The sequence below is a fragment of the Mustelus asterias genome, chromosome 1 (genome assembly GCF_964213995.1).
Source record: "Mustelus asterias chromosome 1, sMusAst1.hap1.1, whole genome shotgun sequence".
Taxonomy (NCBI): Eukaryota; Metazoa; Chordata; class Chondrichthyes; order Carcharhiniformes; family Triakidae; genus Mustelus; species Mustelus asterias.
The window spans coordinates 12,605,352-12,628,216 of record NC_135801.1 but is presented as its reverse complement, the minus strand read 5'-3'; the positions used below and the strand labels follow the sequence as shown (position 1 = coordinate 12,628,216).

Below are 22,865 nucleotides of genomic sequence, written 5' to 3'. Positions count from 1 at the left end.
ATAGAGGCAGGGACTGATGAAGGACAGTCAGCATGGCTTTGTGAGTGGAAAATCATGTTTCACAAACTTGATTGAGTTTTTTGAAGGGGTAACCAAGAAAGTAGATGAGGGCAGTGCAGTCTATGTTGTCTACATGAACTTTAGCAAGACCTTTGCCAAGGTACCATGTGGTAGGTTGTTGCATAAGGTTAAATCTCACGGAATCCAGGGTGAGGTAGTCAGATGGATTCAAAATTGGCTTGATGGCAGAAGCCAGAGGGTGGTTGTAGAGGGTTGTTTTTCAAACTGGAGGCCTGTGACCAGTGGTGTGCCTCAGGGATCGGTGTTGGGTCCACTGTTACCTGTCATTTATATCAATGATTTGCAAGAGAATTTAGGACGCATGGTTAGTAAGTTTGCAGATGACACCAAGATTGATGGCATAGTGGACAATGAAGAAGGTTATCTCTGATTGCAACGGGATCTTGATCATTTGGGCCAGTGGGCTGACGAATGGCAGATAGAGTTTAATTTAGATAAATGCAAGGTGATGCATTTTGGTAGATCGAACCAGGGTAGGACTTACTCAGTTAATGGTAGGGTGTTGGGGAGAGTTATAGAACAAGGGGGATCTCGGGGTACATGTTCATAGCTCCTTGAAAGTGGAGTCACAGATGGACAGGGTGGTGAAGAAGGCATTCAGCATGCTTGGTTTCATCGGTCAGAACATTGAATACAGGAGTTGGAACATCTTGTTGAAGATGTACAAGACATTGGTAAGGCCACACTTGGAATACTGTGTACAGTTCTGGTCACCCTATTATAGAAAGGATATTAAACTAGAAAGAGTGCAGAAAAGATTTACTAGGATGTTAGCAGGACTTGATGGTTTGAGTTATACGGAGAGGCTGAATAGACTGGGACTTTTTTTTCCTGGAGCATTGGAAACATAGGGGTGATCTTATAGAGGTCTATAAAATAATGAGGGGCATCGATCAGCTAGAAAGTCAATATCTTTTCCCAAAGGTAGGGGAGTGTAAAACCAGAGGGCATAGGTTTAAGGTGAGAGGGGAGAGATACAAAAGAGTCCAGAGGGGCAATTTTTTCACACAAAGAGTGGTGAGTGTCTGGGGAACAAGCTGCCAGAGGTAGTAGTAGAGGTGGGTACAATTTTGTCTTTTATAAAGCGTTCAGACAGTTACATGAGTAAGATGGCTTTCGTGGGATATGGGCCAAATGCGAGCAATTGGGACTAGCTTAGTTGTTAAAAAAAGGACAGCATGAACAAGTTGGGCCGAAGGGCCTGTTTCCATGCTGTAAACCTCTATGACTCTAATAAAAGTAAATTAGTGCAGATGCTGGAATCTAAAATAAAAAGAGAAAATACTGGAAAATCTCAGAGAGAATAGACCCAACGTTTCGAGTGTGGAGACCCATCGTCGATGCTGTCAGACCTGCTGAGATTTTCCAGAACTTTCTGTTTATGTGCCCCTTATCTCGTACATGAGCTCCTGGGTAGGTTCCTGTTCCTGAAACTACTCTCCACGTTAGACTGAGAAATCCCAGTCCCAATCTGTCTCCACCCTCTCTCCCAGTCTACGCATGAACCTATCCCACTCTCAAGCACTCCTCTCCATTTAAACTCTACTTCTCTTTCGCTTTCCCTTTCTACCCCAGAACCTCCCTGCCCATTTTAAAAATAATGCTTTACTGGCACCCAGTCCATCACTGTATCAGCTGGGATATAATATCTCACCCCCCTTTCCACACTCAGTGTATCGATCAACTGGAATAGAGTATCTCACAACCTTTCTACACTCAGTGTATCAGCTGAGATAGAGTACCTGACTCCCCCGTCTTCCTACACTTACTGTATGTCAGCTGGAATAGAATATTTCACCCCATTCCCCCTGGTGACCCAGCTGCTGGTCAAAAGATGGTCAATATTGGGAGGGAGCAAGGATTAATTGTATACCAATCATCACAACAAGGAAGTCTTTCTCCTTACCCAACTTGTGTTTCTGTCCTGACACACCTTTACACCGAGTGCCCACTTGCCTGCAAGTGATTAACTCGTCTTGGAACGCTCTGCTCCTCAGGAATGAGGGAGCGAACCTTAGAAACAGAGAGAAAAATAAAGGATTAAAACACACCAGGAATGGAGGAGGAATTAGTTTGTCACTAAAAATAAACTCCCCCCCAATTTGGAAATAAATCACTCTGAAGGTAGTCTCCGGGTTCAAACCCTCTGCAGGAGTCACTGGAGCAAACACTGCTTTATTTAGTTTCATTTCACTGGGAGAGAGGAACCTCTGTTCCGTTCCCCATGGAAATCTACCCTAGCTCCGAACTTCACAGACACGAAGCCCCCCGACATGGTGAACTCCTTTAATCTTTGTCCCCATTTCTTTACTAGCCCCTTTGAAACTACCAACTCATTTCCAAATACTTCAGAAACTCCCCCCTGAGCTGTACCAACCTATCTGAAGCCATTCAGAGCACCTACTAAGTCCAGCCCTTTCAGACTGGTCCCCACTAAATCAGTGACTGAGGTGTGAAATCTGTGTCCTTTTAAACAGGACACTCTCCCCCCCCCCCCCCCCCCGGAACTGGAGACGTTTCTCGGGCGTCCCTGACACTTTCACAAACTCCTGCAAATTGCAGAGCAGAAAGAGAGGTGAAAGTGGAACCAGGGACTCTCCCCCCCAAAGCTTCTTACCGCAGCTCGCACCATGCATGTCCTCCAGCCTGCCAGCCCCTCTTGCTGTTCTGCCAGCCTGCGCCAAGGAGCTGTAACCGAAGCGGTCAGGGAACACGCAGCTCCGGGACAAGTCCCAGTCCCAATCCCAGTCTGTCTCCACCCTCCCTCTCTCCCAGTCTGCGCATGAACCTATCCCACGCTCAAGCACTCCTCTCCATTTAAACTCCACTTCTCTTTCGCTTTCCCTTTCTGCCCCAGAACCTCTCTGTCCATTTTAAAAATAATGCTTTATTGGCACCCAGTCCATCACTGTATCAGCTGGGATATAATATCTCACCCCCCTTTCTACACTCAGTGTATCATCAGGTGGAATAGAATATCTTACCACCCCCCCCCCCCTTCTAAACTTACTGTATCTATCAGCTGGGATATAATATCTCACACCCCTCTCCACACTCAGTATATCATCAGGTGGAATAGAATATCTCATCACCCCCCCTCCCCCTTCTACACTTACTGTATCTATCAGCTGGGATATAATATCTCACACCCCTTTCTACACTCAGTGTATCATCAGGTGGAATAGAATATCTCACCACCCCCCCCCCCCCCCCCCCCGCCGCCTCCTTCTAAACTTACTGTATCTATCAGTAAGTGTGATCTTTTTGATCTTGGTTTCAGATAAAGCTCGGCACAACATCGTGGGCCGAAGGGCCTGTTCTGTGCTGTACTGTTCTATGTTCTACCAGCTGGAATAGAATCTCTCACCCTCCCCTCTTTCTTCACTTACTGTATCTATCAGCTGGGTAGAATATCTCCCCCCCCCTTCCCCCCACCCCCCCCCCCCCCCCCCCCCCCACTTTCTACACTCAGTCTATCAACCAGAACCCCCTCTTTCTACACTCAATCTATCAGCTGGGATAGAATATCTGACTCCCCCTTTTCTACACTTACTGTATCAATCAGCTGGAATAGAATATTTCACCCAGCCCCCTCCCCTTTTCACAGTCTGTGGAATTGTATATCTTTAAGTCATTGTGAGGTCAGATCAGTCAACCAGCACTGTGATGTGAGGAGCCACTATTCATTCCTTTCTATTCTGAAGTATCAAAGTTATTTTTCTTCCTCCACATTGTGAGTGTGGGATTTGATGACGGTCGAATTTTCTATGTGAAGGTGACAACAAGACATTCACAACCCATTCCATTCGTCCAAATGCACCTTAACTCCACTCTCCCCGTTCCGGCACACAGTTGTTTCTGAAATGATTCCAGGGTTCTCCCTCCCATTAAATAAAAGAAAGCTTCTGCATTGATTTCTCCCCTTCCCCAGCCTCAGGATTTTGCAGAGTCAAGGGGAGGGGGGGGGGGGGGGGTATGCTTTCCCTGATGTTTAACCATTGTTGTAAGATTGTTCTACCAGCAAATTCACCTCCTGCATTCTGTGCGAAGAAATCCCCAAAAAGCAGTTGTAAAATCTTTTTGAGTTAGAGTTAGTCCAGGTTTCCCATCCACACAATCTAATTTACAAGTAATATCTTGCATTCACCGTTACCTTAGCCTCCATATGTACCTGAATAAGATACACCTTCCTTCTGAGGTCAACAGAATAATTCTCATCAGATATGGTGAAAGCAAGCTTCACGGCCATTCAGGTTTTTGTTCAAATCTTAATAATCCTCCTAAAGGATATTTTCAAATACATATATATATATGTATAAAATATATCCTTATCTCTCAACAGGCACAGTTGTACAAATGCTGACACTTATACTGAGGAGCCTGGCAATTGAGTGTCAGCAGATGTTGACAATAGGGAACATCACAGCCAAGTCTCATCGTGTCCTTAGCCCACAAATACTTACCAGTGGTGGGGGGGCGGGGATGGGGTTACTGGACAGCAGTCAGAAGCAGGAGCTGGTTTGAACCCTCCCCAATCCCATAGTTGCTGGAGCCATTACTGCTGCTATGGCAACTTCCAACAATTCATCATAAAAGAGGAATTGAACTGGGAGGTCTTTGCCTGTTTAATACTGGACGGTGCAATAGACCACTGAAGTACATAAAGCAGGTTTATGCAACACATTGGTTCAGCCTCAGCTGGGGTATTAGGGGAGAGGGTAACACAATGGAAATGTCACCGGACTGGTAATCCAGAAGCCCAGGCTAATGCTGTGGTGACCTGGGTTCAAATCCCACCACGGCAGCTGATGGTAAATCTGGGGAAATATAGAGTTAGTCTCAGTAATGGTGACCATGGAACTATCACTGATTGTTGTATAAACCCATCTGTTTCACTTTAGGGAAGGAAATCTGCCGTCCTTACCCAGTTTGCACTACATGTGACTCCAGACCATTGTGGTTTGCTCTTAACTACCCTCTGAATTGGCCTAGCGAGCCATTCAGTTTGAGGGCAATTAGGGATGGGCAACAGTTGCTGGCCTTGTCAGTGACAGCCACAGCACATGAAAGAATAGAATCATGCCCAGTTCTGCATGGGGCACCACACTGCAGGAGGAATGTGAAGTCATGAGAAAGGATGTGGGTACAATTCATGACATTGGTTTTAGTGGTGAGGAACTCTGAATGTGTGGATAGGTTGGCGAAGCTGGGGCTTTTCCCCTTGAAGAAGAAGAGATTAGCATGAGAGGGTTTTGAAAATCCTGAGAGATTTGAACAGAGTGGGGAGAAACCGTTCCCATTGGTGGGAGGGTCGGAAGAAGAGAGAACAGATTTGAGATGACTGACAAGAGAAACATTGGTGACATGAGGAGAAACTTCCAACACAGCAAGTGGTTAGGATCAGGAATGCACTGCCTGAGCGTGTGGCGTGTGACAGGCTCAGCCATGGCTGCCAAAGGAGAAATGGATAATAATCGGAAAAGGAAGCAATTGTCAGACTTTGGGGATAGGTTGGGGGCACGGGGCTAGCTGAGTTGCTCTTGCAGAGAGCCAGCATGGACACAACAGGCCGAATGGCCTTCTGTTCTATACCCATTCAAGGTTCGATGAGAACTCTTGGTGGACTCGGGGGCTGAAAACCTACCAGAATGGAAATCTCCACTGGCCACGGGTGGGATTTTAAGATCTTGCCCAAGCGAGGCCATAAAATCCCGCCAGTAGGTGTAGTTGACCATAGTTGTGTCTCATCTCTCAGTCAGAGGCTCACGGATTCAAGTCCCATCTCAGAGACTCCAGCACAGAATCAAATTGACTATCCAGCATAGTGGTTGTGCATTCCTGTTTGATCCTAGTTGGAACAAGGTCACTTTAAGAGTACAATCATGCAACGTACTGATTGTTTGCGCGGGTTAACAGTCAGTTTATTCTAGCAGCCGGTAGAGAAGCACCTTTCTAATAAAGCTTGTGTTTGGTATGTATCTTTGTGGTCTGAAGCCTGTATTTTTAAAATACCACAATAGTAATGAGGGATTGCACTCGCAGACAGGCCTTCTTTCAGATGAGATGTTAAACTGAGATCCAATTTGTCCACTCTGGTGTTGCAAAATATCCCACGACACTAGTCAAAGAAGAATTCCCTCTGTTCTGGTCAATGTTTATAACTCAACTGATGTAATTAAAATAATGAATTAGTCATCATTACATTGCTATTTGTGAAAACCTGCTGTGTACAAGTTGGCTGCTGTGTTTCCGACCATAATAACCACACTTCAAAGGTACTTAATTGATTGTAAAGTGCTTTGGGATATCACGAGTCCATGAAAGATGCAAATCTTTCTTTCTGCATTCTGAGATGACCTTCACTGGTCAATATACACATTGAGATTCATATAGCTCCACATACTATAATATTGGCTTTATCAACAATCTTATAAATTGGGGCCTAACTATTTGCTCACCTTGCAAGTTTAACACAGGAATAGAGGGCATTAAAGCTACATGGTGATAGATTGAGGAGACTATAGCTCCCTGTTACTCTCTCCATGGCAACACTTTGGCCAATCACAGTCAACTTGACAGCCAATCGGCACCCTTTTCTCTTGTAGGATAAATTGTTGTGATCATTTGAAATTTAATATTCTTGCATTTATCCCGAAGAGTATGGGATGAGAAGCTTTGGAAACATGTCTTCCGTTTCTGGAATATTCAAACTTTCTTTCTCAAAAGTCCAGGTGAGACTTTGCATACAATTGTTCATGGATATTTGTTTACAGATTTCACTGAAATTGGAAGATAGCAAGTCTATTTAGAATTGCCCTTTCCTAGAATCACTTGGCTGGCAATATAAGATTATACCATTGTCCCTGGTGTGGAAACTATGAATGCAATATACGAGAAGCCCCTTGAATAAGGAGGGCACACAATTTATGAATGGCTACTTCTTGATGATGAGAACAAAGAACAAAGAAAATTACAGCACAGGAACAGGCCCTTCGGCCCTCCAAGCCTGCACCGACCATGCTGCCCGACTGAACTAAAACCCCCTACCCTTCTGGAAAGAACAATGAAATACAGCAACTTCATTTACTAAGTTGATCCTGTTCAAACTGGCTGAATGGATGTGCTTAAACAATTGGAAATGAACAGGCAGCGTAATTACTCGGAGAGGGCGGGGAGGTGGTGGGGGGGGGGGGGGGGGGTGTGGGTGTGGGGGGGTGGGGGGGGGATCTCTCTACCCTTGTGATGGTGAGGGAAGTAGAATTCCTGTCTCCTCCTAGCTGAAGCTGACCATCCTGACTGCAGGATTTAAATGCCTGTTTGGGTGGGGGGGAAGACACAATGCCCCAGTAGGACTATTTTGAAAGCACGGCCCCAATATACTGGCTGCTGTCAGAATCACTCTTAACGCAGCGACACAGTGGTTAGCACTGCTGCCTCACAACGCCGGGGACCTGGGTTCAATTCCGACCACGGGTGACTCTCTGTGCGGAGTTTGCACATTCTCCCTGTGTCTGCATGGGTTTCCTCCAGGTGCTCCGGTTTCTTCTCAAAGATGTGCGGGTTAGGTTGATTGGCCATGCTAAATTGCCCCTTGCATTTGGGGGATTAGCAGGGTAAATATGTCGTGGTTACAGGGATAGCGGCCTGAGTGAGATTGTTGTTGGTTCAGGTTCAATGGGCTGAATGGCCTCCTTCTGCACTGTAGGGATTCCATGATTCTATGATCTCTAACAAGAGACCTTGAGGCCCCTACCTGGCGTCAACATATCTTGCCCGCGAATTCATTGTATTGATCGGAAGGATACGGGGACTTGAACAACAATTGATCATCTGGCAGGATGATTACCATTCTCTCGGGTGCTGCTGAGATCTCCCCTGCTGTCTAAGTGTGTGTATGCGTGTCTGTGTGTGCGTGTGTGTGCACATGTGCGTGTGTGTGTGTATATATGCATGTGCGTGTGTGTGCACATGTGCGTGTGTGTGCATGTGTATGTGCGTGTATGCATGTGCGTGAGTGTGTGCGTGCGTGTGTGTGTTGCACTGAGGCCAGACAAAAGCAGAATTTCCCTTGACCTGGTGGACAGGGGGACGGGTGACAGAACTGGTTACGGAATTTACAGGATCATTCTAAACAGGGCAGAATCCTGATATAATCCGGTTCCACCCCAAATTCCTGGCCTTCCTGGGTGGGGATCTTATTTTCCGCCCTCCTGGAGCTCAGGAATTTCAAGTGTGTGCATGGCCTAGCTGATAGAACAGGTCTTTCTGCTGCGTAGCCAAAGTGTTTGAGCATGAGAACCTCAGAGGGTAAAGCTGGGGAACTAATAATGGGAAACAAGGAAATGGCTTTGAACAACTATTTTGCATCTGTCTTCACAGTAGAAGACACAGAAAGTACTCCAGAGACGTAGAAAATCAAGAGACAAAAGGGGGAGAGGATCTTAAAACAATCCTGATCACTGGGGAAAAAGTACAAGGAAACTAATGGAACTAAGGGCTGACAAGTCTGGACCTGATGTTCTGCATCCTAGGATCATAAAGGAAGGGGCTGCAAAGTTGGTGGATATATTAGTTGTAACCTTTCAAAATTCCCTAGATTCCATCAAAGTGGAAAACCACAAACGTACCATCTCCACCTAAGAAAGGAGGGAGTGGGAAAGCAGGAAACAATAGGCTAGTTTAACATCTGTCATGTAAAAATAATGGAATCCATTATTAAGGCGGTGGTAGCAGGACATTTAGAAAATCATAACACAATCTGGCAGAGACAATATGGTTTTGTGAAAGGGAAAGTTGTGTTTGACAAATTTATTTGAGTTCTTTGATGATGTAACAAGTACCAGTGGATATAAGATACCAATCGATATAAGCTGGGACTTTCTGACCCCATCATGACGAGAGATTGGACGACCCAACCAACATTCCGGGCGCTCCAGTTGCCCCCCACAGTCCAAAGATGTGCATGTTAGGTTGATTGGACATACCAGATTGCCCATAGTGTCCCGGGGTGTGTAGGTTAGAGGGATTAGAGAGGTAAATCTGTGGTGTTGTGGGGATAGGGCCTGGGGTGGGATGTTGTCAGTGCAAACTCGATGGACCGAACGGCCTCCTTCTGCACTGTAGGGTTTCTATGATTCTTTCTATGATTCCATTTACTTTTGATGGGACTGGACAATCCCGGCTGAGGGCAGGGCTGGAATTTTCCAGTCCCACCTGCCATTGGAATCATCGTGGGCGGGATGGAAAATGGCTTCCTCCTACTTCCATTTCACACGGTGTAATGATCTTATTGGACTTATTAGTTGGGGAGACAGTTAGCTCAGTTGGCTGGATGTGGAGCGACACCAACAGCGCGGGTTCAATTCCCGTACCGGCTGAGGTTATTCATGAAGGCTCCGCCTTCTCAACCTTGCCCCTTGCCTGAGGTGTGGTGAACCTCAGGTTACAATCTCCCTCAAAGGGGAGAGCAACCTATGGTCATCTGGGAATATGGTGACTTTAACTTTTTGATGGTATTATTCAGTTCTGGGCGCTACACCTCAGCAAGGATCTATTGGGCTTGGAGATGGTGCAGTGCAGATTCATCAGAATTAATTTAGGGCTGAAAGGGTTAAGTTATGAAGGCAGATTACATAAACTCATCTTTAATTCTCATAAGTATAAAGGGTTTAAAGGGTGACCCAATAGAGTCAATTGTAATGATTCAAGCTTTTGATGAGGTGAAGGACGGTAAGTTATTACCTTGGCTGGGAGATTCCGAACCCATGAGACACAGCCCTTAAAATTAAAACATGGCTGTTCAGGATGATGCCAAGAAGCACGTCTTCATACAAAGGGTGGTGGAAATGCAGAATTCTCTTCCCCAACCCAGTAACATTTTGTCATTTTTCAAAAGAGAGATGATTGACTTTTGTTAGTCAAAGGTATTAAAGGGGTTGCGGAACAAAAATAGGTAGATAGAGTTAAGGTAAAGATCAGCATTTTTGGATGGCAGAACAGGCTCAAGAGGCCAAATGGCCTACTCCTGGCCCAATGGGTGGGCTTTTACGCCCTCGCTCGTCCCAAAACCGTAAAGGTCAACGGACCTTTCCATTGTCCGCCCCTCACCCTCTCCGATTCCCAGGGCAGTAAAATTCCTAGAGTAGTTTATTTATTAGTCACAAGTAGGCTTACATTAACACTGCAGTGAAGTTACTGTGAAAATCCCCCAGTCACCACACTCTGAGGGAGAAATTAGCACGGCCGATGCACCTAACCGGCACGTCTTTTGGAGTGTGGGAGGAAACCGGAGCACCCGGAGGAAACTCACGCAGACACGGGGAGAATGTGCGGACTCCGCACAGACAGCGACCCAAGCCGGGAATCGAACCCGGGTCCCTGGCACTGTGAGGCAGCAGTGCTATGTATTTATAACCTGGCCATTTTAAGCTACTGCCCGGTGACACAGGGCCTAGGCCCCCCATGGATTGTCTCAGCATCTCTAAGGTGGGAATTAATATCATTCACTCTCTTCAAAAAGAGAAGGGGAAGAAAGATGAATTAAAATTAAATAACAGACTTACCCCACCCTTGGACACTGAAATGTGAGTCGCCATGATTCATCCACAGTCAGGCAATTTAAAGGAAAGATTACTTCAGGCAATGTGAAAAAAGTCATTGCTGAAACAACACAGCAGCTTTTCATCTACAAGAAAGAAGGAAACAGCTTAAGCTACAGTGAGCTGCGGCCCTCATGACGGCTTGGGGTTGACATTTAGAGAGATGTGCGAAATCAAGCCCGGTGCAGTCTTGCCCCCACCACCTCCTCGCCCCCAACCCTGCAATCTTCTCCAGCCTTACAATGCTCTGAGATCCCCACCCTACTCTAATTCTTACAGATTCCCCAGTTGTCTTTGTCTTGCCTCTGGTGGCCAACCTTTCAGTTGTCTAAGTTCAACATGCTGGAATTCCCTTCCCTAAAACTCTCATCCTCCAAAATGCTACTCAAAACCAACCTCTTTGAACCAGCTTTTTTGTTGCCTGTCCTAATATCTCTTTATGTGGCAAACCTAGTACAACAGCACCTCCATGGAATTGCAGTGGGATAATTTGCTGGTATATAAATGCAGGCTGTTGTTAAAGGATGTGCGTTTTTGACTTCTGAATTATAGAATCCAACAGTGCAGGAGGGGGCCATTCGGCCCATCAAGTCCGCGCGGACTACAATCCACCCAGACTCTATCTCCATTACCCCATGCATCTACCCTATTAGTCCCCCTGACACTAAGGGTCAATTTAGTGTGGCCAATCCACCTAACCTGCACATATTTGGAGTGTGGGAGGAAACTGGAGCGTCCGGAGGAAACCCACGTAGACACGGGGAGAATGTGCAGATGCCACACAGACAGTGACCCAAGCCGGGAATCGAACCCGGGTCCCTGGCGCTGTGAGGCAGCAGTGCTAACCACCGTGCCACCCATGCATGGACGAGCTGTTTCCACAATCGACATCAACATGGAATAGAGAATGGAAAAATAATATTATTTGAAGATCCAGCAACTTCCTGATGGACAATTGCTTGGATTGAGTGTCAAGATGGGCTGGAAATAAGACTCGACAGCGAAGATATAGGACTGATCAACCTGAGAGCAAGGGTCGAGGCCCCCATGGATTGTCCCAGCGTCTCTAAGAATTAAAAATGTATTTCCTGGATGCTGTTGCGAGAAATTCAGGAAGGAATATTGGATGGGGGTAATGATGGAGAATGGTTTCATGAAGGAAGTCAAGATGCTCCAGCCGTGCGTGATATGGGGCAGCCTTTTGTTGCCTGCCAGTTTTGTTCCTTTGACCCTCCGTTAACATTTACAAAAACAGTTCTCATTGAAACCTTTTCCATTCCTGTGATGAAATGTAAGGAAACGTGGTCTCTAATAGTTGTTAGAAAGCATGTTTGCACGGTGTGGAATATTTGTTAAATGGGCTCTTGTGCTATCAGGCAGGACTGATTGGCACAAGGCTACCAGAATGAAGGAAAATGACATAACTAAAATAGGCCAAAGTATCAAAGGAGAAAGTTATTCAAAGTCAAGCTGATCGATTCCGATAGTGCAGGGGATTATAGAAAGTAATGTGTTGTTCTGATTTGGGGCCAAGCCCTCTGTTTTGTGGGGCAATAAAAAGTCACGTTTGATTTATTGAAAAATGGAGACTCTGTTTCAGGAAATAGTTCTGGGAATTGGATGCACTTTGTACTTTACTTTTTATGATGGCAAATTCAGCGAAAGCTCAATTGATTCCTTTGTTCCGAGAATCATAGAATTGCTCCAGTGCAAAACGGGACCATTCAGCCCATTGAGGCTGCAACCACAACAATCCTACCCAGAACCTATCCTTGTAACCCTACATATTTACCTTGCTAATCCGCCCGACACTAAGGGTCAATTTAACATGGCCAATCCACCCTAACCCGCACATCTTTGGAGTGTGGGAGGAAACCTGGGCACCCGGAGGAAACCCACCCAACGCAGACACAGGGAGAACGTGCAAACTCCACACAGACAGTCAGCTGAGGACGGAATTGAACGCGGTTCTCTGGCGCTGTGAGACAACAGTGCTAACCATTGTGCCAACGTGTTCTAAATTCTAATGAACTCATTCCATGGCTTTGATGTTATGTTTCAGCTATTCCATGAATAGGGAAGGGAAACATCATACACTGGCCGTTTGTGACTGTGTAATCACAGTATGATTGTGGTACCACTCTATAATTCCCCAATCATGAGACTGTTCTTTCGCAATCGAGTAACCTAAATATGACAGGATATCTCTAGATTGCTTTCCAATAGAGATAGGGCTAGTTTTAACACTGCTCATCATGGTGGGAACTATGGCAGCTGAACACACTTCATTGTGGGGGGGGTGAGATCCCAGCTCAGTCTTCCAGCGATGGAGAGAAACCCCCACTCCCCGCCTGCCCCCCACCCTGATTAATTCGGAGGGCAGAAGTGGCTGATGCCACTGGCTGTGGGATGCCAAGTAGACTCATTAATGAGCCAATTGACGCTCATTATCCCTGAGGCCACAGCAATTTAATTGTGCCTCCAGGATTTAATGGTTTTCCCGCACCCTTGGAAGGCCACTCAGAAAACCCTATTGTGTTAGCCAGTGGCCTCCAAGAGGGGCGGAAGGGTCCTCATGATCAGCCACTCAGTGCTCGATTAAGGGACCCGGCATGGGGGAGGGGAAGGGCTAGGTCAAGCGCTGAAAGCTCCCTCACCCCCACGATCCTTGACTTGGATTCCCCCACACTCTTCCCGTGGCACCCATCCATCAACCCCCATCCCAACTTCACTCACCTTTAGTCTGGGGTCCCACAACATCTCTGGGCCTGAGGTGGGTACAGTGTCACCAGCTTCCACTGCTCCCACTCCCGTACCGTTATCTCTGGGATTCGCCCAAGGCCCTCCTATTTCTCATCCCGTCCTCAGAACACCCTGGGCAGCATGGTGGCACAGTGGTTAGCACCGCTGCTTCACAGGGCCAGGGACCTGGGTTCGATTCCTGGCTTGGGTCACTGTCTGTGTGGAGTTTGCAAGTTCTCCCTGTGTCTACGTGGGCTTCCTCCGGGTGCTCAGGTTTCCTCCCACACTCCAAATATGTGCGGGTTAGGTGGATTGGCCATGTTAAATTGCCCCTTAATTTCCCAAGCTAGTGTCAGGGGGTCTAGCTACGGTAAATGCATGGCGCTATGGGAATAGGGCCTGGGTGGGATTATGGTCGGTGCAGACTTGATGGGCCAAACGGCCTCCTTCTGCACTGCAGGATTCTATGATTCTCCGAACATCCAGCTCTACCTCAACACTACCTCTCTCAACGCTTCCACTGTCGCTAACCTATCGGCCTGTTTATCCAGTGCTGGATGGGCAGGAATTTCCACAATAAGATATCAGGAAAACATTGTTTTTGGTTCCTGCTCCAAGCTCCATTCCCTTGCTACCAAACCTTTCCCTCTCCCTGACAGCAGTCTGAGATTAAGCCAGTCTACGTGTTGAACTGGTGTCACTATCGATCCCATGTACCACGTCATCGCACCATCACTCAGATCTCCAATTTTCACCTTTGCAATTGTGATCATTCCAGCAAGGCCATTCTTCCATCAACAAAAACTCCTTATTGATAACCACAAGAGCCACACCCACGGCTTACAGCATATAAATCAATACGGGGGACCCACAGAATATTGGTCCAGGTTGAAGCAATGGGTTTTAACACCCCCCCTCCGCCTTCCGCTGTTCATTTCCCACTGGGCGAACGTCCACCCACTCAATAAAGGAGGTTGTACGATGGCCACAGGGAGATCTATTGACGACCCCCTGTGCCCACCATAACAGCAACATTTGTCCAACTTCACCCTGTCTCGATTCACCTGCTGGTAAGATCCTCATTCGGGTCGTTGTTACCTCTACATCTGACAACTCAGATGCGCTCCTGGCTGGTCTACCACCTTTGACCCTCCGAAAGCTTGAGGTCATCCAAAACTCTACTTCTTGGATCTCAACTCTCGTCAAGTCTCATTCATTTTCTCACCTCTGTGCTCACCGACCTACACTGGCTCTTTGTGGGATTTTGGGAGGGTTTTAATGGAGGAGATGAAGGTGGAAAGATGGAGGGATATAGAAAGGGATTCAAAAATGTGGGGCCTCGGATGTTTAATTCAAGGTTGCTGGGGGAAGGGGTTGGAATGGGGGTGGGGGGGGATGGTGGTGGGACAATGAATTAAATGTGGTTGGGGAGGGTGGTGTCTGGAGTAGTTCCCAAGCCCTTCCAGGTAGGCCTACTCTTGGTCACGGTGGGATTATCTTGGTCAGAAACACCAATGGTCTCATTGGGAGTCAAGTAGGGTTGCCAACGATGATTCAATGTATTCCTGGAGGTTTCATCACATGACTTGCCCCCACACTCCAGCCATTAGTCAGCCAACACATCCATCCTTGTGACATCCAGCCTTCCTACGCCAGTTGGAAAGCAAAGATTCAGTTCCCCAATTGGATGATGCTTGCAAATCAGCCTACCAGTCTTTCTTTCTTCCCTATTTTAGATCTGGAACAGAGAAATGTTCAATCAAAATGACAACAAAAAAACCCAATCTTTTTTAACGTCCAGATAACTTTTCTCAGGGGTTGTAAACAGCAGTATCCTGGAGACTCTGGAACAACCCTGGAGAGTTGGCATCCCTAGAGTCGAGGAGGAAACCAATAATCTCAATTGTAAGGCCCTTTCCTTTATCCACCCTTAGATTAGTATGATACCAGTCAAATTCTCTTTCCTAGTGGACAGTGTTCATTCACCTTTGCAGATAGCTACAGTCCATCCCAAGTGTGCAGTTGACCCTCTTCCCCAGGACTTGCAATAGAATTCCTGACCTAGTATCTGGGCGGTTGGAAGTTCTGCTCCATTACACTTGAGAAGGACTTGTAGAATGTTGGGCCTGTTGTCTTTTGTGCAATGCTTGTGGTCACGCCACATGATACTACCTCCCTGCAACATTTAAAGGCACCAACAAGAAGTTACTTCCAGTTATTAGCTTCCATGGGGGTGTCAGATATATTTTACCACCCAAACATATCTTTACCACCCTCCCCACCCCACCCCACCCATCCTGGCCCCCACACCCAGTTGTAATTCTTCTTTCCTGGAAGCACTGGCTCACATTGGACCACAGTGAATGGGGCCCTCTGGTATCTTGTCCAAGTGGCCATTCTACGTGTATGAATGTGAGTAGCCAGAGTCCAGCTGGTTTCTCCATTTCACGACTGTCTTCCCTGAGGCGCTGGAATTTTCTAGCAGGGGGGTCAGTCGAATAGCAATGAGCGAGTGGAATTTTGGCTGGCTTTCTTTTCCATAACCCTGCCGTCCTGCAGGGCCAACTGTTGTGTTCCAAATCCTGCCTTGGAATGTTATCAAATAACTCAGGAAATCAAAGCTGTCCAGGGATTTTCTGGCTTTGTACGGCTTAGAACTACATCACATGGTACATTTATCCCGACAGCCGGTGACTTTCGATACTTCTAACCCTTACTTTCTGCTTTGTTTCAGGCTCTGTTGAGTTCTCCATCCTGACACCTGCTGCCTCACAGCGCCAGGGACCCGGGTTCAATTCCAGCCTTGGGTCACTGACTGTGTGGAGTTTGCACGTTCTCCTCCGGGTGCTCTGGTTTCCTCCCACAGTCCAAACATATGCAGGTTAGGTGGATTGGCCACGCTAAATTGCCCCTTAGTGTCGGTGGATTAGCAGGGTAAATACATGGGGTCACAGGGATGGGGCCTGGGTGGGATTGTTGTCGGTGCAGGCTCGATGGGCAGAATGGCTTCCTTCTGCACTGTAGGGATTCTATGGTTCTATCACAATAGAATCACAATTTCCGGGTGCTCTGGTTTCCTCCCACAATCCAAAAGACATGCTGGTTAGGTGCATTGGCCATGCTAAATTCTCCCTCAGTGTACCCGAATGGGCGCCGGAGTGCGGCGATTGGGGGATTTTCACAGTAACTTCATTGCAGTGTTAATGTAAGCCTACTTGTGACACTAATAAATAAACTTTAACTTAAACTTAAAAACAATTGCTGTTTGCTTGCTGGGTTAGTTCTGTATGTGAGCTTACTGAATGAGAACTGCTCCCTCTTCCAAATGAAGATGCAATATTAAGGCTAAATTCATCCATCAATGTAGTAACCCAGCAATGGTCATACAAACAGAAAGAACCAAATGTTGGACAATGATCCATTGGGTGTTCTTCCTCGCATAGCACCTTCCCCAGGAAGGTCTTCTCAAGAACTGTGCCAAGCTCATCAACCAAATTGAACGTTCCGCTAGCCAGCTTCCTTGGTAACAGTCCATGGTCTGTAAGTTGATGTAACTGTTCAAATGGCATCCTCCATGGTAGACACCTTCCTCTTTCCAGCTCCATCGGTTCCTGAGAATGTAAGCAAGACTCACTCTCTCCCTTTATCAGTCTCGGCTACAGAACTGATGCTCAATCCTGACGCTTTTCAACCTCAGACGCTCCTACTTTATCAGAAGCATATATCTGGGCCTAATGTATGACTGGAGAAGGGAGGAAATAAAGGTTGAAGTAACACTTTGGATAGCAGCTCATGGGCCGTGGACACAGTCACCACAGCCATTGTGATGCGATGGTTTTGAGATCGCCTCTCAGGCAATGAGAAACTTCATAGATCAATTCAGTCAAGCTCTGTCATTGCAGCATTGCTATTCAGCTCCAGCCTGTAGATCAAGCTGCAGGCTCATCCTGTCAGCCTTAGCTCACTGATAGCTCACTGATAGCGTGCTTACCTCAGCCAGATGTTGTGGGTTCAAGTCCCGCGTTTGATTGGTTAAGTAATTTAAGCCCACACGCTAGTGCAGCTTTGAGGGAGAACAGGCTTGTGGGAGATGCCGTCTGTCAGATGAACTGTTAACCAAGGTCGTGTCTGCTCTCTCAGCTGGAGGTAAAAGACCCCATGGCCACTATTTCAAAGATGAACAAGGATGTTCTCTGTAATTTAGTATTGCGGGGCCAGGAAATTATCCAGAAATATTATCCATTGCTGATTGCTATCGATTAATCTATGTTGGTATTGTGGGTGTGTGAATGACGGGTGAGGACATGTTCGAAAATGCTAAGCTTTCCCCTGTAGACCGGTTCAATGTGTCAATGTCTCTGTGGTCTGTGGTCCAATGTGAGCCAGTGCTTCCAGGAAAGAAGAATTACAACTGGGTGTGGAGGTCAGGATGGGTGGGGTTGGGTGGGGAGGGTGGTAAAGATATGTTTGGGTGGTAAAATATATCTGACACCCCCATGGAAGCTAATAACTGGAAGTAACTTCTTGTTGGTGCCTTTAAATGTTGCAGGGAGGTAGTATCATGTGGCGTGACCACAAGCATTGCACAAAAGACAACAGGCCCAACATTCTACAAGTCCTTCTCAAGTGTAATGGAGCAGAACTTCCAACCGCCCAGATACTAGGTCAGGAATTCTATTGCAAGTCCTGGGGAAGAGGGTCAACTGCACACTTGGGATGGACTGTAGCTATCTGCAAAGGTGAATGAACACTGTCCACTAGGAAAGAGAATTTGACTGGTATCATACTAATCTAAGGGTGGATAAAGGAAAGGGCCTTACAATTGAGATTATTGGTTTCCTCCTCGACTCTAGGGATGCCAACTCTCCAGGGTTGTTCCAGAGTCTCCAGGATACTGCTGTTTACAACCCCTGAGAAAAGTTATCTGGACGTTAAAAAAGATTGGGTTTTTTTGTTGTCATTTTGATTGAACATTTCTCTGTTCCAGATCTAAAATGGGTGAGAAAGAAAAGACTGATCGGCTGACTTGCAAGCGTCATCCAATTGGGGAACTGAATCTTTGCTTTCCAACTGGCGTAGGAAGGCTGGATGTCACAAGGATGGATGTGTTGGCTGACTAATGGCTGGAGTGTGGGGGCAAGTCATGTGATGAAACCTCCAGGAATACATTGAATCATCGTTGGCAACCCTACTTGACTCCCAATGAGACCATTGGTGTTTCTGACCAAGATAATCCCACCGTAGAGTAGGCCTACCTGGAAGGGCTTGGGAACTACTCCAGACACCACCCTCCCCAACCACATTTAATTCATTGTCCCACCACCATCCCCCCCCCACCCCCATTCCAACCCCTCCCCCCAGCAACCTTGAATTAAACATCCGAGGCCCCACATTTTTGAATCCCTTTCTATATCCCTCCATCTTTCCACCTTCATCTCCTCCATTAAGACCCTCCCAAAATTGACACATTGACTGTCTCAATGTGTAGATACTCAGAGAATAGCAGCACGATGTTGGCCCTTGCCCCACCAAGAGTCAGCCCCTTCAGAAGGAGAAGGTCACAGCTGTGGGTTAGGATCAATGTGCCCTTTAATCTGTGTGGGTGTGTAGCCCCCACACCCCTCCCACACACACCCCAGAAGGCCGGGTCCAGTGAGAAATACCACATGTGTCCGTGGCTGCAAGACAACCATGAAAAAATAAATTGAAAGGAACCACGTACTGAGAAAACTGGTCGCACACAACAACAAAAACTTTAAATGGAACATTGGATAGGTCATAGAATCATAGAACCCGACAGTGCAGAGAGAGGCCATTTGGCCCATCGAGTCTGCACCGACTCTCCGACAGAGCATCTTACCTAGGCCCATCCCTGTAATTCCACGTATTTAACCCATTAATCCCCCTAACCTACACATCTTGGGAAATTAAGGGGCAATTTAGCATGGGCAATCCATCTAACCTGCACATCTTTGGACTATGGGAAGAAACTGGAGCACCCGGAAGAAACCCACGCAGATACGGAGAGAACATGCAAACTCCATACAGACAGTGACCCAGGCTGGAATCAAACCCAGGTCCCCAGTGTTAAGAGGCAGCAGTGCTAACCACTGTGTCACTGTGCCACCCTATGTATGATCTCAATAGCTTTAATGTCCTTCCTGTAAAAGGCTCAAAAACAGCTTCTTCCCTGCTACCATCAGACTTTTGAATGGACCCAGCATATGTTAAGTTGATCTCTCTCTACACCTCAGCTATGACTATAACACCACATTTTGCAGCCTCTCCTTTTCTTCTCTACTATGTAGAATCATAGAATTATAGAATCCCTACTGTGCAGAAGGAGGCCATTCGGCCCATTGAGTCTGTACCGACCACAATCCCACCCAGGCCCTATTCCCGTAACCCCACATATTTACCCTGCCAATTCCCCTAATACTAGGGTCAATTTAGCATGGCTAGTCAGCCTAACCTGCACATCTTTAGACTTTATACTCTATGAACAGTATTCTTTGGCTGTAAAGCGTGCAAGAAACAATACTTTTCACTGTCTCCCAATACATGTGACAATAATAATTCAAATCAAATCAAATCAAAGAGATATCTAAAACTGCACACTAACTGCAGCCAGACCAAATTTCGTTCAGATCCACATCATACTTAACAGTTTTATTTAGAAGACTCAGTTGATCGTTATGGTGTGATCTACCATCACCCACACATTCAGGTGGTAATGCATTTGACCCTCTAGTGATATTTTTTGTTCATCCACATCTTTCCAATGAGTATATGCAGTCACTTGTCTTTTCCATGCAAAATGCATTACCTCACACATCTGAAATATTGCCTGTAATAGTGTAACTTTAGTGACCACAGAAAGTTTCTCTTAAGGATCTAACACATCTGAAACACATCATGGGGGGCAGAATTTTGAAGGGGTTGATGTTTACTGAGGACGGCGGTTTGGAGGCCAGTCAGGAGAACCTTGGAAAGGTCAAGTCTGGAGAGTGGTGAATCTGTGGAACTCTTTGCCGCAGAAGGCTGTGGAGGCTAGGTCATTGAGTGCCTTTAAGACAGAGATCAATAGGTTCTTGATTAATAAGGGGATCAGGGATTATGAGGAAAAGGCAGGAGAATGGGGATGAGAAAAATATCAGCCATGATTGAATGGCGGAGCGGACACGATGGGCCGAGTGGCCTAATTCCGCTCCTATGTCTTATGGTCTTATGGTAACAAAGATGCAAGAGTTTCAGCTGTAGTTGGACAGAGAGGCAGGGACGGAAATGCGAAAAGTTGTGTCATTTGGTTTTCTAACTGAACGCAAGGCAGAACGACGACAACAAAAATAGCGGATAATGATGAACTTAGTGCTTCTCAAATCCTGAATTCAATCTAAAAACATTTTGATCAAACCATAGAAGAAGAGCATTTTAATTTACTTTACCTACAGCCGGGAAGAGACATGTGTAATGGAGTATAGTTCGCTATTGTCTAATAGGTTGATAACTTTAGACAATGGAATAGGATCTTGATAAGGATAAGTTTACCCCAGTTCGATAAGCTCAGAGTCATAAGATGCCCAATGAAGTTGTCGTCTTGAGGGTCATAAACTGGAACTAGATTATGTAAATGAATTGTAATAGTCTCAGATGTGACCATATATGGGCAATGAAATGTTTATAAACAGTGGGGGAAAAGCAACAAAATTCTGTCACTTCAGGAATGCAAGAGGCAGCTAAATGTCCCAAATCATAGAATCTCTGCAGTGCAGAAGGAGGCCATTCACCCCATCGAGTCTGTACTGACCCTTACCCTGTAACCGCACTAATCCCCCTAACCCATGTATCTTGGGACACTAAGGGGTAATTTAGCATGGCGAGTCCACCTAACCTGCACATCTCTGGACTGTGGGAAGAAACCGGAGCACGCGGAGGAAACCCACGCAGACACAAGGAGAACGTACAAACTCCACACAGACAGTGACCCAAAGCAAGAATTGAACCCGGGCCCTTGATGCTGTGAGGCAATTGGCTGCTGTGTTTCCTACATTACAACAGTGACTACACTTCAGAAATACCTCGTTGGCTGTAAAGCGCTTTGTGAGACCCACTGGCAGTGAAAGGCGTTTCATAAATAGGAGTCTTTCTTCCTTCTATGCAGTATGGCATGGATGGGCATTTTTGTAAGTTAGTGATCTTGTGAGGGACAGCTTCTTTACAGATGAATTCAGCTAGATCCTCAAGAGAAACTTTCTGTGAATCCTAAGGTTGCATTATTACAGGGAATATTTTCTCCAGATACAATCTTTCTCAAAGGGTGGCACGGTGGCACAGTGGTTAGCACTGCCACCTCACAGCGCCAGGGACCCGGGTTCGATTCTCGGCTTGGGTCACTGTCTGTGTGGAGTCTGCACGTTCTCGCCGTGTTTGGGTGGGTTTCCTCCGGGTGCTCCGGTTTCCTCCCACAGTCCAAAGATGTGCAGGTTAGGTGGATTGGCCGTGTTAAATTGCCCCTTAGTGTCAGGGGGACTAGCTAGGGTAAATGCATGGGGTTATGGGGATATGGCCTGGGTGGGATTGTGGTCGGTGCAGACTCAATGGGCCGAATGGCCTCCTCCTGCACTGTAGGGATTCTATGATTCTATGATGATGCACTTTAATTGATCTCGGACCCAATTCCCTGGATAAAAGGAATTAATGAACTGATAGAATGGTTGAACAATGTAAACGGTCTTTGAATACCAGTGATTTACATGTTATTGAACCATTAAATGCGTCATGGAAAAGGCAATAGGGTTCCTATATCAATTAGGCAAGGTGAAATCCTTTCTTATCTCATTAAGGAGGCCTACATTTCCCGCTGCCTCAGAAAAACATCCAGCATTATCAAAGACCCCATGCACCCCGGACATTCTCTCTTCCTCCTTCTCCCGTCAGGATAAAGATACAAACATCAGAGATCACATACCAACCGACTCAAGAACAGCTTCTTCCCTGCTGCCATCAGAAGTTTGAATGGTCCTGTCATATATTAAGCTGATCTTTCTCTACACCCAAGCTGTGACTGTAACACTATATTCTGCACCCCTCTTCTTTCCTTTTCCCCTATCTTCTCTATGAATGTTTTGTCTGTATAGCACGCAAAAAACAATACTTTTCATTGTATCCCAATACATGTGACAATAATAATTCAAATCGAATCAAATAACTGGAGGCAGGAAGTGCTCAGGTAGAAAATTTGGGGGAAGATGTGAGTGCAAGTAGTGAATAGGACTCCATGAAAGACAATAGTTTGTTTGTGCCAAGTATCAAGGTTGATACTGAGAGGGATGGAAAAGGGGCCAGGTTAAGTTGTTTGGCAAGCAGGAAGTACTTTGCCTGACTCACTAGCCAAAGCAAACATGGCCGATGATAACCTCTCAAACGGTCAGGCGGACTAGAGCC

The 22,865-nt window shown here is 46.4% G+C and overlaps 1 long non-coding RNA gene across 1 annotated transcript in view; it reads right to left on the bottom strand.

Annotated features, from left to right (window-relative positions):
- Positions 1-2,776, bottom strand: part of LOC144491555 (uncharacterized) — a 48,756-nt gene extending 45,980 nt beyond the window's left edge. The window contains exons 1-2 of the long non-coding RNA XR_013497464.1: positions 2,699-2,776; positions 1,988-2,094 (exon numbers count right to left, since the gene is read on the bottom strand). This is a non-coding gene — a long non-coding RNA (uncharacterized LOC144491555). The remainder of the gene's footprint in view (positions 1-1,987; positions 2,095-2,698) is intronic.
- Positions 2,777-22,865: the final 20,089 nt, after the last annotated feature.